This window comes from Rhinoderma darwinii, assembly GCF_050947455.1.
Source record: "Rhinoderma darwinii isolate aRhiDar2 chromosome 2 unlocalized genomic scaffold, aRhiDar2.hap1 SUPER_2_unloc_6, whole genome shotgun sequence".
Lineage (NCBI taxonomy): Eukaryota > Metazoa > Chordata > Amphibia > Anura > Rhinodermatidae > Rhinoderma > Rhinoderma darwinii.
Window position 1 is genome coordinate 458,393 of NW_027461729.1, and position 14,313 is coordinate 472,705.

General features: G+C 41.0%; 2 non-coding genes across 2 annotated transcripts; one reads left to right on the top strand and one right to left on the bottom strand.

Annotated features, from left to right (window-relative positions):
• Positions 1–4,286: 4,286 nt before the first annotated feature.
• Positions 4,287–4,474, top strand: LOC142681768 (U2 spliceosomal RNA). Its single transcript, XR_012853640.1, has one exon. It is a non-coding gene; the product is annotated as a U2 spliceosomal RNA (small nuclear RNA).
• A 6,514-nt stretch (positions 4,475–10,988) lies between these two features.
• LOC142681811 (U2 spliceosomal RNA) lies at positions 10,989–11,181 on the bottom strand. The gene has a single exon (XR_012853664.1). It is a non-coding gene; the product is annotated as a U2 spliceosomal RNA (small nuclear RNA).
• Between the last annotated feature and the right edge of the window lie 3,132 nt (positions 11,182–14,313).

The window sequence follows — 14,313 nt, forward strand, 5'->3', positions numbered from 1 at the left end:
CCGAGCAGCCAGCAGGCCAGATCGTACCCCCAGAAGGAGAGGAACCCCAAGGAGAAGGCCAGGATGAGATGGATACCTCTAGCAGACCCCCCCAAACAGGTGACCCAAAAGAGCAAAGACGGAACAAGCGTCGATCCAGTGATCAGCGGACGAAAAAGCCCCCCCAGGAAACTGGGGAGACAGGTAGTTCGGATGAAGCTGATCCTACTGGTCCGCAAGAGATGCTGGGTCAGCCTGTACCTGAGGCAGAGGACCCGGGCGGAGCGGCAGCGAACCACAAGCGACGTAGGGCGTACTCGGAGGTGGCAGCGGGGGTGCCGATGGAAGTACCTGCATTGGCGAAGGCAGGGAAACCACTGGACGTGCCCCCGAAAGTGACAACTAAAGGTCCACCCCCTTCTAGCCAGTTGGGGGATACACGGACAGCTGCCTCCGAGGTGACGGAGGTCCCAGAGACGTCAGGGAGCGCAATTCCTGCCCCTATCGAAGGGGAGGTCGCTGCCAAAAAAGCTCCAGCAGATGAAATGTTGCCCGTGGAGTCCATATGGGATCCATTTATGATTAGTGCCTCAGGTATGGCGGGGGGTCAGCTAAGTGATGGCAGTTCCTCTCCTACCTTCTCCATATTTTCCGTGGACTCCAAAATTGAAGGCTATGAGAGTGCAAGTGGGGTCTCTGGCGACGCGGAGGACTGCTGAGGCCACCTCGGGTAAGATTATAAAGACTGTCTCTCTCCCTTTTCCTCATGGCTGAGTTATGTGGTCTTTCCTTAAATGTAAGAAGCGTGCATTCTAAGACAAGAAGAGCTGCCCTGTTTGATTACCTCTCTATTCTTACCGCGTCAGTTTTTTTCCTACAGGAATGCTGCATCCCACATCGCATGGACTATAAAAAATATGAAAGAGATTGGAGACTCGGACCTTCGGTGTGGTCCGGGTCTAACGAATCTAAAGCCGCAGGTGTCGCCATTTTATTTAAAGGGAACGTTTTAATTGACAGTTTTTATGAAATTTTACCAGGCAGAATTTTAATGGTCAAAGCTTTTATAGACGGTATTAAATGGCAGTTTTTAAACTTTTATGGTTCTCCTGAGAGAAATGAAAGAGCTAGAATGCTAGAGATTTTACCCCTTTTTATTAATGATTCAGAACCACTTGTTTTAGCGGGTGATTTTAATTGTATTTTAAAGGGGGAACGCCGGTTCTCTAATTCAGTAAGCAGGAACTACGACAAGACCTCGTCAATTTTAAAAGATATTGTTACTGATTTTAAACTCACCGATGTTTTTAAAAAATGTAACAGGGATTTATGTGAAGAGGCCGGCGTTACCTGGAGCAACGTGACCTGCAGCTCCAGGATTGATTTTATCTTCTGCTCTTATCAAATACTGCCTTTTAAATGTGATATTAACCCAAACGTCTTTTCTGACCATAAGTTATTGTATTTTAAAGTGAAATGTAATAACCAAAGAAGAACTCCGAAAAAAGCCTGGAAATTAAACGTATCCCTTTTAGAAGATCCGCAAATTTTAGCTGATTTTATTACCTTTTACAAAGGCTGCAGACGGGTAAGACATCCCAATATGCCCATCGTCACCTGGTGGGAAAAAATGAAAGTTAAAATAAGAGATTTTTTTATTAAGATTGGGATGAGAAAAGCAAAAGAGAAATGCAAATTTTATGCAAATTTAAATACCCGTCTGCAGACCCAATATAAATTCAGAGAACAGGGTATGCTGGTGGACAAGGAGATCATTGAGATTAAAAAAGAGATCTCCCAGTGCCTGGAGCAGAGGGGAAAGGAAATAATCTTTCGCTGTAAGGTAAAACATCTTGAGGAGAACGAGACCTGCTCCAGGTATTTTTTTAAGAAAATCAATGATAAGCATACCCTGTTGGATAATATTGAAGGTGAAACAAATACCCAAAATATTTTAAAAAAGGTACATGGGTTTTATGCGGATCTTTTTAATGTTAAAAACATTGACAATGCTTTTATGAATGACTCATTGAAGGAGGTTGATGCTGTTTTAGATCCTGTCTCCCAAAACTTTTTATTACAGGAGATTTCAGAACAAGAAATTTTAGAAACTACCAAGAGTTTTAAAACAGGTAAAGTCCCTGGTCCTGATGGTATACCCATAGAGTTTTATGTTCTATTTTACGGTGTTTTAAAGGAAGATCTCCACTCTCTTTTTACACAAGTTTTTAGAACAAAAGCCCTCCCGGGGTCCTGGAAGAAAGGTGAGGTGTCCCTGCTGTACAAAAAGGGGGACAAAACCGACATTAAAAACTGGAGACCAATTACACTGCTAAATTGCGACTACAAGATAATGGCTAAAATTTGTGCAAATAGACTAAAAGCAGTCGTAAACAAAATAATTCACTCCAACCAGGTCTGTGGGATACCCGGGAGGAGCATATGGGATAACCTGAACCTTTTAAAAGATGTTATTAATGACACAAAGGAGAGGAAAGGCAAAATGGCAGTTTTAACAATCGACTTTGAGAAAGCCTTTGACAGAGTGTCACACTTTTATCTTTTTAAGGTTTTAGAGAAAATGGGTATACCGGAAGGTTTTATACAGTCTCTGAAGGCCTTTTATGACAACTGCACTAGCAAGATTTTAGTCAAAGGTTTTAAAACACAGGATGTCCTTTTAAATTCCGGAGTGAAGCAGGGGTGTCCCTTGTCCCCACTACTTTTTATTTGTGCAATTGAGCCTCTACTGTGCACCTTGAGGAAAAGCAAACAGATACGTGGAGTCCCCCTGCCGGGCGGGGGGGGACTAGAGGCAAAGGTAGTGGGGTACATGGATGATGTCGCGGTACTGTGTAGGGACACCCTATCACTACAAACAACTTTAAGACAGATCTATAAGTTTTGTTGCTCCTCCGGTTTTAAAGTCAATTTTAATAAAAGTAACATTTTAAACATTGGCAATATGATTTTACAGGACATTCCAGTCCCTGTGTCAGAGACTGTGCAGATTTTAGGGGTCTCCTTCAATGAGTTAAACAATGGTTTTAACAGTTGGGACTTGGTGGCACAAAAAGTTAATAAAAAGATTTGTATGTGGAATTTGAGAAAGCTGACCATGGAGGGAAAAGTTTTAATTACCAAAATGGTGATTTTACCGATTTTATTATATTTGAGTATGGTTTTCCCTCCCCCTGATATTCTATTAAAAAAAATAAATAAAGCTTGTTTTACATTTTTATGGAACTCCAAAATGGAAAAACTCAGGAGAGAGAAGGTGATGATGCCAAAACTAATGGGTGGTAAGGATTTCCCTGACATAAAGACCTTTCTTTTAATCAAATTTTTTACTGCATGTCTCAACGCTGCTTTTAAGGATCACTACTGGTCATATTTTATCCGTTTTAACACCGGGTATTTTATGAGGAGGAACGGATGGTTCTCCACGGTTTTAAGCTCCCCGTATGCTTTTAACCTCCCTGACCAGTACAAGATTTTAGAGAAAATTGTGAACCTTTTTAACTTGAAAGGCAAGAGAATTGAAGACGTGCAAAATAGTAAAAGTGTTTTAAAAAAGATAAAAGAAAATGTTTTAGTAGCCCCCATTAGTAATTTTAGTGAACAAAAGTGCAAACAAATATGGAGAATGGTAAATATTAATTATCTTTTTAATCCTCAGAAAGATCTGGCCTGGAGTTGTGCCCACGAGTGTCTTCCATGCCGGGCATTCCAGCATCGAAGGGGACTGACCAACTCGGCTGCGTGTCCAAGGGGAGGTTGCAGAGATGATGAGACAGTCTACCACCTTTTCTGGCAGTGCTACTACGCGCAATTGGTGTGGTCAAGAATCCTCCCCTTGGCACAGAAGATTACAGGACTACAGAGATTTACTAGCGATGGCGTTTTTTATGGATGTCTGGAATGCCCAACACAGACCCGAAAAATGATGGCATGGAAGATCACTAACTGCGTCAAAGCAGCTCTGTGGGCGGCCAGAAACATTCTTTTATTTAAACATGACGTTTTAACTGTGGATGATGTTTTAGCCATTTGTTTAAGCGAGATGCACAAGTATTTTCTTTTAGATAAAAAACTCTCTCCTGTTTTATGTAGAAAATGGTTTTTTAGTGAATGGAGTTCCATAATTTGATGCCACCAAGTGCCCTTTTATAAGTTATGTGATTTTATCTGATAACTTGTATTTATTATTATACCATTGCTGTAAAACCTGTGTATTTATTGATTTATTGTAAAAATGTAAAAACGTGTAAATAATTTTTTTTTTGTCAAAAATTTTAAATAAACGGTTACCTCCTTTGTTGGGGTAGTCAACTCAAAAAAATCTGTTCTTATCAGTTTAATATCTGATACGTCCCCTATCTGGGGACCATATATTAAATGGATTTTTAGAACAGGGAGATGGAAATAGAGCTTGCTCTGTCCACTCCACGCATTGACCTGGTATTGCAGTATTTCCAGGACCGGTGCACCCTTTCCTTATGTGTTTACTAAAATCAGATTCCAAAACACTGGCAGCAGCAGCAGCAGCAGCAGCAGCAGCAGTAAGTGCATGCCCACTGCCACCCCTTCTCCTTTCACACCTTGTATCAGCTTTAATCCAGTCCAGTGCTGCCTGCTGAGCAGCACTGACCAACACTGCCTGGGCCCAGGCTTTTAACTCTGAGGCCCCATTATGATGTCAGAAAGCTGGCTCTGGCTCCTGAGGTCTCCACTATGACACGTGCAAAGTTCCGTCTGAACTTTATATAAGACGGTGCGGCTCAGTCAGTCACTCAGTGTTGCCTGAGAGGGCAACACTGCAACAGCCGGCCCCCAGGCTGTCTTTTTTTTGCACAGCTAGTTGCCTCCAGGAGGCCACAAGAGGGAGACAAGGGACTGCAAAATGGAAAATAGGCATCCACCAACTTTACAGACAACTTGTTCTCCTTGCTCCTACAACCTCCATCCTTGCACAGTTTGTTATTCTTCCAGGTAACATAGTAACAAATCCAAATTGCTGCTCTCTTTGTAGGCAAGCAAGGGTTTGTTGCAACTGCAATTCTTACTTCTTCTTGAAATGTAGGGACCACAGTACATTCCATCACATCCATCTAGTGTACACAGGTAGGTCCATTGTGACGGGCGGGCGGGCGGGCGGGCTGGCTGCTTTAATGGCTGTTTGCTGTTCCCCTACTCCACTCCACTATTTGACTATGGTGCTGCATCAATCAGTGGCTGGCTCAGGTGCAGCTCTTTAACCCCTTCCCGACATTTGACGTACATGTACGTCATGGAAAGCATTGACTTCCCGCAAAATGCCGTACATGTACGTCAAATGTTTGGCACCGGCTCAGAAACTGAGTCGGTGCCATCATCACCGGATCTCAGCTGTATCTTACAGCTGACATCCGACTGTAACGGCGGGGACCGAAATTAGCTTCGATCCCCGCCATTAACCCCTTAAGTGCAGCGCTCAAACGCGATCGCTGCACTTAAGGTGTTTGCAGCTCATCGGAGCCCCAGCAACCGGAGGCCTAATACTTGCCTCCCGGTCTGCCTAGCACCGAAGCCGGTCAAGATCCGCCCGGCGGCGGAGCCTGATCGGCTTCCGTAGCTGCCGGCAAGATGGCGCCGGGTCAGGAGCTGATCCGGCGTCATCAGCGGTGGATGTCAGCTGTACTGTACAGCTGACATCCACCTGTAACGGCAGGAACCGGAGCTAGCTCCGATCCCTGCCATTAACCCCTTCGATGCAGCAATCGAAAGCGATTGCTGCATCGTAGCGGTTACTAGCAGATCGCCAGCCCTGACAGGCAATCGGGACTGGCGACTGCTGTTATGGCAACAGGAGACACAATGGTCTCCTGCTCTGCCATTACGGAAGCCTAATCGGCTTGCTGTCAGTGAATGACTGACAGATCTAATACATTGCACTACATAGGTAGTGCAATGTATTAGAAAAAAAAATATCTGACCGTTGGACCTTCAAGTCCCCTAGTGGGACTTGAAGAAAAGTGTAAAAAAAGGATAAAAAAGTGTAAAAAAAAGTGCAAAAAATAAAAGTTTGAAAACAATAAAAGTTTCAAGTAATCAAATAAAACACAATCCCCCTTTTACTCTTATCAAGTCCTTTATTATTGAAAAATAATAATAAACCATATGTATTTGCTATCGCCACGACCGTAACGACCTGAGGTATCAAAATATTGTATTATTTATTGCACGCGGTGAACAGCGTAAAAAAAAACGTAAAAAACGTTACCAGAGTTTCTGTTTTTTAGTCACTTTGCCCTACAAATATTAGAATAAAAAGTGATCAAAAAGTCGCACGTATCCAAAAATGGTACCTATAAAAACTATAGCTCGTCCCGCAAAAAACAAGCCCTCATACACCTCCGTCGACAAAAAAATTAAAACTTTATGGTTCTCACAACTTTGCGACAGAAAAAAAATACATTCTTTTTACAAAAGTAATTTTATTGTGAAAAAAGTTGTAAAACATAAAAAAATGCTATAAATTAGGTATCGCCGGAATCGTACTGACCCGCAGAATAAAGTTAACATGTAATTTATAACGCATGGTGAACGCTGTATAAAAAAACCGAAAAAAGCTGTGCCAGAATTGCATTTTTTTGTTTACCTGGCATCCCAAAAAATAGGATAAAAGGTGATCAAAAAGTCATATGTACCCCAAAATGGTACCAATAATAACTACAGCTCGTCCCGCAACAAACCAGCCCTCATACCGCTACGTCTATGAAAAATAAAATTAGTTATGGCTCCAATAAGTCAGGAAATAAAAAAATATGCAGTTGTGCCCGAGGGGAACATTTCTTCTGTTTGAAGAGGCGATTTATCAAGGACCTAAAATTAGGGAACCAGGAAAGGGAGGGCCCAAACATATCCGCTGGAAGCGACGGTGCCCGTATTATACCAGGACAACACTTTCCCAGCAAAATTCCCCAAACTGCAAAGGTGCAGAGTGTGGACCAAAAGCGGGATAAGAAATTACACCATTTATCAGTGCGACACTGGCCTGTGCGGAAAGGATTGCTTCACAGCGTAACACACATCTATGGATTATTAATTTTTTTTTCATACCACCTGACTATGCCCCTTATATACTCCGCCCGGCTTACATGTACCCCCACATTATAAAACACCAGCAATACTCAAACAAATATAGTACCAAGCAAAATCCGCTCTCCAAAAGCCAAATGGTGCTCCCTCGGCTCTGAACCCTACAGCGTGCCCAAACAGCAGTTTCCTTCAACATATATGGCATCGTCATACCCGGGAGAACCCTTTTAACAATTTTTGGGGTGTGTGTCTCCAGTGTCATAAGCTGGGCACGACATATTTGCCACTGAATGGCATATCTAGGGAAAAATATAAATTTTTAATTTGCACCATCCGCAGTGCATTCATTTATGGAAAAGACCTGTGGGGTGAAAATGCTCACTACACCTCTTAATAAATGCCTTGAGGGGTGCAGTTTCCATAATGGGGTCACTTCTCAGGGGTTTCTTTTTATTATTTCACATCTGAGCCTCTGCAGTTGTGAACCAATACTTTGTAAATCGCCAAATTAGGCCTCCACTCCGCATGGTACTCTTCACTCCTGAGCCCTGTCATATGTCCAGGCAAAAGATTAGGGCCACATGTAGGGTGTTTCTAAAACCGGGAAACACCGCATAATAATTAGAGGGCTGTCTTGTTATGGTGGCACAAGCCGGGCACCACATATTGGCATATCTATGGAAGAAAATCCCATTTTCACTCTGCAACATCGAGTGAACACTAATTTCTACAAAACACCTGCAGGGTTAAAATGCTTACTACACCCCTTGGTAAATGCATTGAGGGGTGTCGTTTCCAAAATGGGGTCACTTCTGGGGGGTTTCCACTGTTTTGGGCCCACAGGCGCCCAGAAACCAATCCAGCAACATCTGCACTCCAAATGGCGGTCCTTTCCTTCTGAGCCCTGCCGTTTGCCCAAACAGCAGTTTATGACCACATATGGGGTATTGCCGTACTCGGGAGAAATTGCTTTACAAATTTTGGGTTCTTTTTTTCCTTTATTTGTTGAGAAAATGAAAAAATTTGCGCTAAAGCTACGTCTTATTGAAGAAAAAGGACTGTTTTTATTTTCACTGCCTAATTCTAATAAATTCTATGAAACGTCTGTGGGGTCAAAATGCTCACTACACCCCTAGATGAATTCCTCAAGAGGTGTAGTTTCCTAAATGGAGTCCCTTTTTGGGCGTTTTCATTGTTTTGTCCCCTCAGGGGCTTTGCAAATGTGACCTGGCCTCCGCAAACCATTCCTGCTAAATGTGATCTCAAAAAGCCAAATAGTGCTGTTTCCCTTCTAAGCCCTGCCGTGTGTCCAAACAGCCGTTTATTACCACATGTGGGGTATTGTTTTACTCGGGAGAAATTGCTTTACAAATTTTGTGGTGCTTTTTCTCCTTCAGTCCTTCTGGAAATGAGAAAAAATTAGCTAAACCTAGATTTTTTTTGAAAAAATGTAGATTATTATTTTCAGGGCCTACTTCCAATATTTTCTGCAAAAAAACTGTGGGGTCAAATCGCTCACTATACCCCTAGATAATTTCCTCAATGGGTGTAGTTTCCGAAATGGGGTCACTTGTGGGGGGTTTCCACTGTTTTGTCCCCTCAGGGGCTTCGTAAATGTGACAAGGCCTCCGCAAACCATTCCTGCTAAATGTGATCTCAAAAAGCCAAATAGTGCTGTTTCCCTTCTAAGCCCTGCCGTGTGTCCAAACAGCCGTTTATTACCACATGTGGGGTATTGTTTTACTCGGGAGAAATTGCTTTACAAATTTTGTGGTGCTTTTTCTCCTTCAGTCCTTCTGGAAATGAGAAAAAATTAGCTAAACCTAGATTTTTTTTGAAAAAATGTAGATTATTATTTTCAGGGCCTACTTCCAATATTTTCTGCAAAAAAACTGTGGGGTCAAATCGCTCACTATACCCCTAGATAATTTCCTCAATGGGTGTAGTTTCCGAAAAGGGGTCACTTGTGGGGGGTTTCCACTGTTTTGTCCCCTCAGGGGCTTCGTAAATGTGACATGGCCTCCGCAAACCATTCCTGCTAAATGTGGACTCCAAAAGCCAAATGGCGCTCTTTCCCTTCTAAGCCCTGCCGTGTGTCCAAACAACCGTTTATTACCACATGTGGGGTATTGTTTTACTCGGGAGAAATTGCTTTACAAATTTTACGGTGCTTTTTCTCCTTCAGTCCTTGTGGAAATGAGAATAAATTAGCTAAACCTACATTTTCTTTGAAAAAATTTAGATTATCATTTTCGCAGCCTACTTCCAATAATTTATGCAAAAAACCTGTGGGGTCAAAACGCTCACTATACCCCTAGATAATTTCCTCAATGGGTGTAGTTTCCGAAATGGGGTCACTTGTGGGGGGTTTCCACTGTTTTGTCCCCTCAGGGGCTTTGTAAATGTGACATCGCCTCTCAAACCATTCCTGCTAAATTTGAGCTCCAAAAGCCAAACGGCGCTCTTTCCCTTCTAAGCCCTGCCGTGTGTCCAAATATCCATTTATTACCACATGTGGGGTAGTGTTTTACTCGGGAGAAATTGCTTTACAAATTTTGCGATGCTTTTTCTCCTTTAGTCCTTGTGGAAATGAGAAAAAAAATCGCTAAACCTACATTTTCTTTGAAGAAATGTTGATTTTAATTTTCACGGCCTACTTCCAATAATTTCTGTAAAAAACCTGTGCGGTCAAAATGCTCACTACACCCCTAGATAATTTCCTTGAGGTGTCTAGTTTCCCAGATGGGGTCACTTTTGGGGGATTTTCACTGTTTTGGCACCGCAAGAGCCCTTCAAACCTGACATGGTGCCTAAAATATATTCTAACAAAAATAAGGCCCCAAAATCCACTAGGTGCTCCTTTGCTTCTGAGGCCGGTGCTTCAGGCCAGTAGCACACTAGGACCACATGTGGGATATTTCCTAAAACTGCAGAAACTGGGCAACCAATATTGAGTTGCATTTCTCTGGTAAAACCTTCTGTGTTATAAAAAAAATTGTATTAAAAATTTATTTCTGCAAAAAAATATGAAATTTGTAAATTTCACCTCTACTTTGCGTTAATTCCTGTGAAATGTGTAAAGGGTTAAGACATTTTCTAAATGCTGTTTTGAATACTTTGAGGGGTGAAGTTTTTAAAATGGGGTGACTTTTTGGGGGTTTCTAATATATAAGGCCCTCAAAACCACTTCACAACTGAACTGGCCCCTGTAAAAATAGCCTTTTGAAATTTTCTTGAAAATGTGAGAAATTGCTGCTAAAGTTCTAAGCCTTGTGAGGTCATAGAAAAATAAAAGGATGTTCAAAAAACGATGCCAATCTAAAGTAGACATATGGGGATGTTAATTAGCAACAATTTTGTGTGGTATTACTGCCTGTCTTACAAGCAGATACATTTAAATTGAGAAAAATGCTAATTTTTGCAATTTTTCACTATATTTTCGTGTTTTTCACAATTAAATACTGAATGTATCGACCAAATTTTACCACTATCTTAAAGTCCAATGTGTCACGAGAAAACAATCTCAGAATCGCCCGGATAGGTGAAAGCATTTCGACGTTATTACCACATAAAGTGAAACATGTCAGATTTGAAAAATGAGGCTCTGTCAGGAAGGTCAAAAGTGGCTAAAGAGGGAAGGGGTTAACCTACCTAGGAGGGAGGGCGGAGAGAAGACAAGGAAGGTGAATGAGCTGTTCCAATGTGAAATGCCGGAAACACAGAAACACAGACGACACAAAACAAGAGGTGGCAATGTATTCATTAATTGCATTTAATAAATTAGCTCATTATCACACATGACTGTACAAATGCATTGTCCAACAGGTGTTGAAATAATGGGATTAAAAGGGGAGATCCCATCCGAAAGACAAAAACAATGGCAAACACAAAAAGCACTTTTGGAATCTGATTTTAGTAAACACATAAGGAAAGGGTGCACCGGTCCTGGAAATACTGCAATACCAGGTCAATGCGTGGAGTTTACAGAGCAAGCTCTATTTCCATCTCCCTGTTCTAAAAATCCATTTAATATATGGTCCCCAGATAGGGGACGTATCAGATATTAAACTGATAAGAACAGATTTTTTTTTTTTCCAGTTGGCTACCCCCTCGCGGGGGTGTCAATGATTTATTTATAAAAATTTCAATTTTACAATAAAACACATTTTAGTTACATAGATAAATACAAAGAATTTTTACATTGTAACAATAGTAAAATCAAATTTTCATAAAAAAATTTATGTAGAGGGACATGGGGCAAATCTTTATTTATTTGGAGTTCCAGTCAGTCACAAACCATTTATTTAGAAGGGTGGCATTCCTTTTTTTGTCTAGTAAAAAATAAATATACATCTCACTAAAACAAAGACCTAAAACATCATCAACCGATAAAACGTCGTGCTTAAAAAGGAGGATGTTCCTGGCCTTCCATAGAGCTTCTTTGGCGCAATTCATCGTCTTCCATGCAATTATCTTCTGACTCGCGGTTGGGCATCCAAAAAGTCCATATAAAATATCTTCATAGTTTAAGTCCTTTAGGTCCGCCATCTTCACCAAAAGAGGGAATATTTTTTTCCAAAATTGTTTTGCAAAGTCACATGTCCAAAAAATATGTCTTATAGTTTCCTCGGCCTGGCAGCCTTCCCTCGGGCAGACGGCAGACCTCGCGAATCCTCTTCTGTACTGGAATGCCCGGCATGGAAGACATTGATGAACGCAGCTCCAGGCCAGGTCCATCTGTGCATTGAAAAGATAAAACACATTAATCATTTTGAAAATAAAAGCACATCGTTGCGTATTAAAATTCTCTACATTGCTGACCGTCTCGCTCTCTCTCAGGTCTTTAATTATTTTCTTGCTGTTTTTAAGTTCGTTCACGGTCTTCCCTTTTAAATTGAAGAGAGCCACTATTTTTTCTAAAATTACGTAATTCGTTGGTAATTTAAAAGCGTATGGTGAGGATAAAATTATGTTGAACCAACCAAACCTCCGCATAAAAAACCCAGTATTAAAACGTAAAAAGTAAGACCAATAGTGCTCTTTAAAAAGGGAATTAAAACAGAAACTAAAGAACTTAATTAAAAGAAACCTATTAAAATCAGGAAAATCTTTGCCACCCTTTGGTTTGGACTTTATTACCGTTTCTCGTTTCAATTTCTCCATCCTGGAACTCCAAAAGAAGGTAAAACATGCTTTTGTTATTTTTCGTAATAAAACTGTTGGGGGAGGGAACACCATGCTTGTGTATAAAAGAAGGGGTAAAATGACCATTTTTATGATTAAAATTTTTCCCTCCATAGTGAGTTTCCTCATATTCCACATACAAATTTTATTGTTTACCTTCTGCGCCACCATGTCCCAACTTATAAAACCATTGTCGTGCTCACTGAAGGAGATACCTAAAACTTTAATAGTATCTGACACAGGAACGGGTACGTCTCTAAAAACCATGCTTCCTATGCTTAAAATATTACTTTTGCTGAAGTTTATTCTAAAACCGGAAGCACAGCAATAAAACTCAATTTGTTTTAGGGCTTTCTGAAGCGAGAGGGTGTCCCTACAAAGTATCGCCACATCATCCATGTACCCCACTGCTTTAGCCTCTATGCCGCCTCCCCCTGGCAGGGGGACTCCACGTATCTGTTTGTCCCGGCGTATTGCGCATAGCAGAGGCTCTAGTGCACATATGAAAAGCAGTGGGGACAAGGGACACCCCTGCTTCACCCCAGAGTTTAAAAGAACGTCCTGTGTCTTAAAACCATTTACTAAAATTTTGCTTGTGCAATCTCTATAAAAGGCTTTAATAGATAATAAAAAACCTTCAGGTATACCCATCCGCTCTAAAACCTTAAAAAGATAAAAGTGCGATACTCGGTCGAAAGCTTTTTGAAAATCTATGGATAAAATGGCTAATTTTCCGTTTCTAGATTTTGTGTCTTCAATCGCATCTTTTATTAAATTAATATTATCCCAGATGCTGCGGCCTGGCACCCCACACACCTGGTTAGAGTGTATGATGTGGGGTACTATGGCTTTTAAACGGTTTGCGCATAGTTTTGCCATTATTTTGTAGTCACTATTCAGAAGGGTTATTGGTCTCCAATTCTCTAAAACTGCGATGTCACCTTTCTTGTATAGCAAGGAGACCTCACCCTTCCGCCAGGACTTAGGCAGCATCTTGGAATGAAAGACTTCGGTAAAAAGGTTTAAGAGATCATCTTTTAAAATATCATAAAATTTGACATAAAACTCGCTGGGTATACCGTCCGGGCCAGGAACTTTACCTGCTTTAAAACTCTTCACTGTCTCTAAAATCTCCTGCTCCGACAGTTCCTGCAATAAAAAATTCTGGGAGACAGGGTCTAAAACAGTGGTAATCTCCTTCAGCGAGTCACGCATAAAATCACGATCCACAGTTTTCACATTAAAAAGGTCAGTATAAAACTCATGAACTTTACTTAAAAGACCCTGTACATCCGACACCCCATCAATATTTTTAAGAATAGCTTTTTTATTGTTCATTTTCTTAAAAAAGTACCTGGAGCAGGTCTCGTTCTCTTCCACGTGTTGTATCCTAGAACGAAAAATAATTTCTTTGCCTTTCTGCTCCAGGCACTGAGCTATCTCTTTTTTTAAGTTGGTGATGTCGTCTTTTACATCTATCTCATGCTCTCTCATCTTGTACAGGGTCTGTAGGCGGGTGTTGAGGATTTTAAAAAAAGCTTTCTTCTCTCTGGCTTTTGCCACACTTTTTTTAATAAAAAATTCTTTTATTTTTCTTTTCATTTTCTCCCACCATTCAGTGATGGGAGCCCGTGTGTCTCTCACCCGCCTACTCTCTTTGTAAAATTCAATAAAATCTGTAAAAACCTGTGGATCATCTAAAAGGGAAACATTTAACTTCCAGGACTTTTTACTAATAATGTTATTAAAATCACGCTTTACATAAAATGATAAAAGCTTGTGATCAGAAAAAACATTGGTTAAAACTTCACATTTAAAAGGCAGTAGATTCTCATTACAAAAAATAAAATCTATCCTGGAGCTACAGGTGGCGTTGCTCCAGGTAACGCCGGCTTCCTCTGGACTGCTCCTGTTACATTCTTTATAAACGTCTTTTAACTTAAAATCACCCACCATATCTTTGAGCAGTCCAGAGGTCTTATCATAGTTCCTGCTTGTAGCACTGGTAAGCCGGCGTTCCCCTCTCAGGATACAATTAAAATCACCTGCGAGGATAAAAGGCTCAGTCGT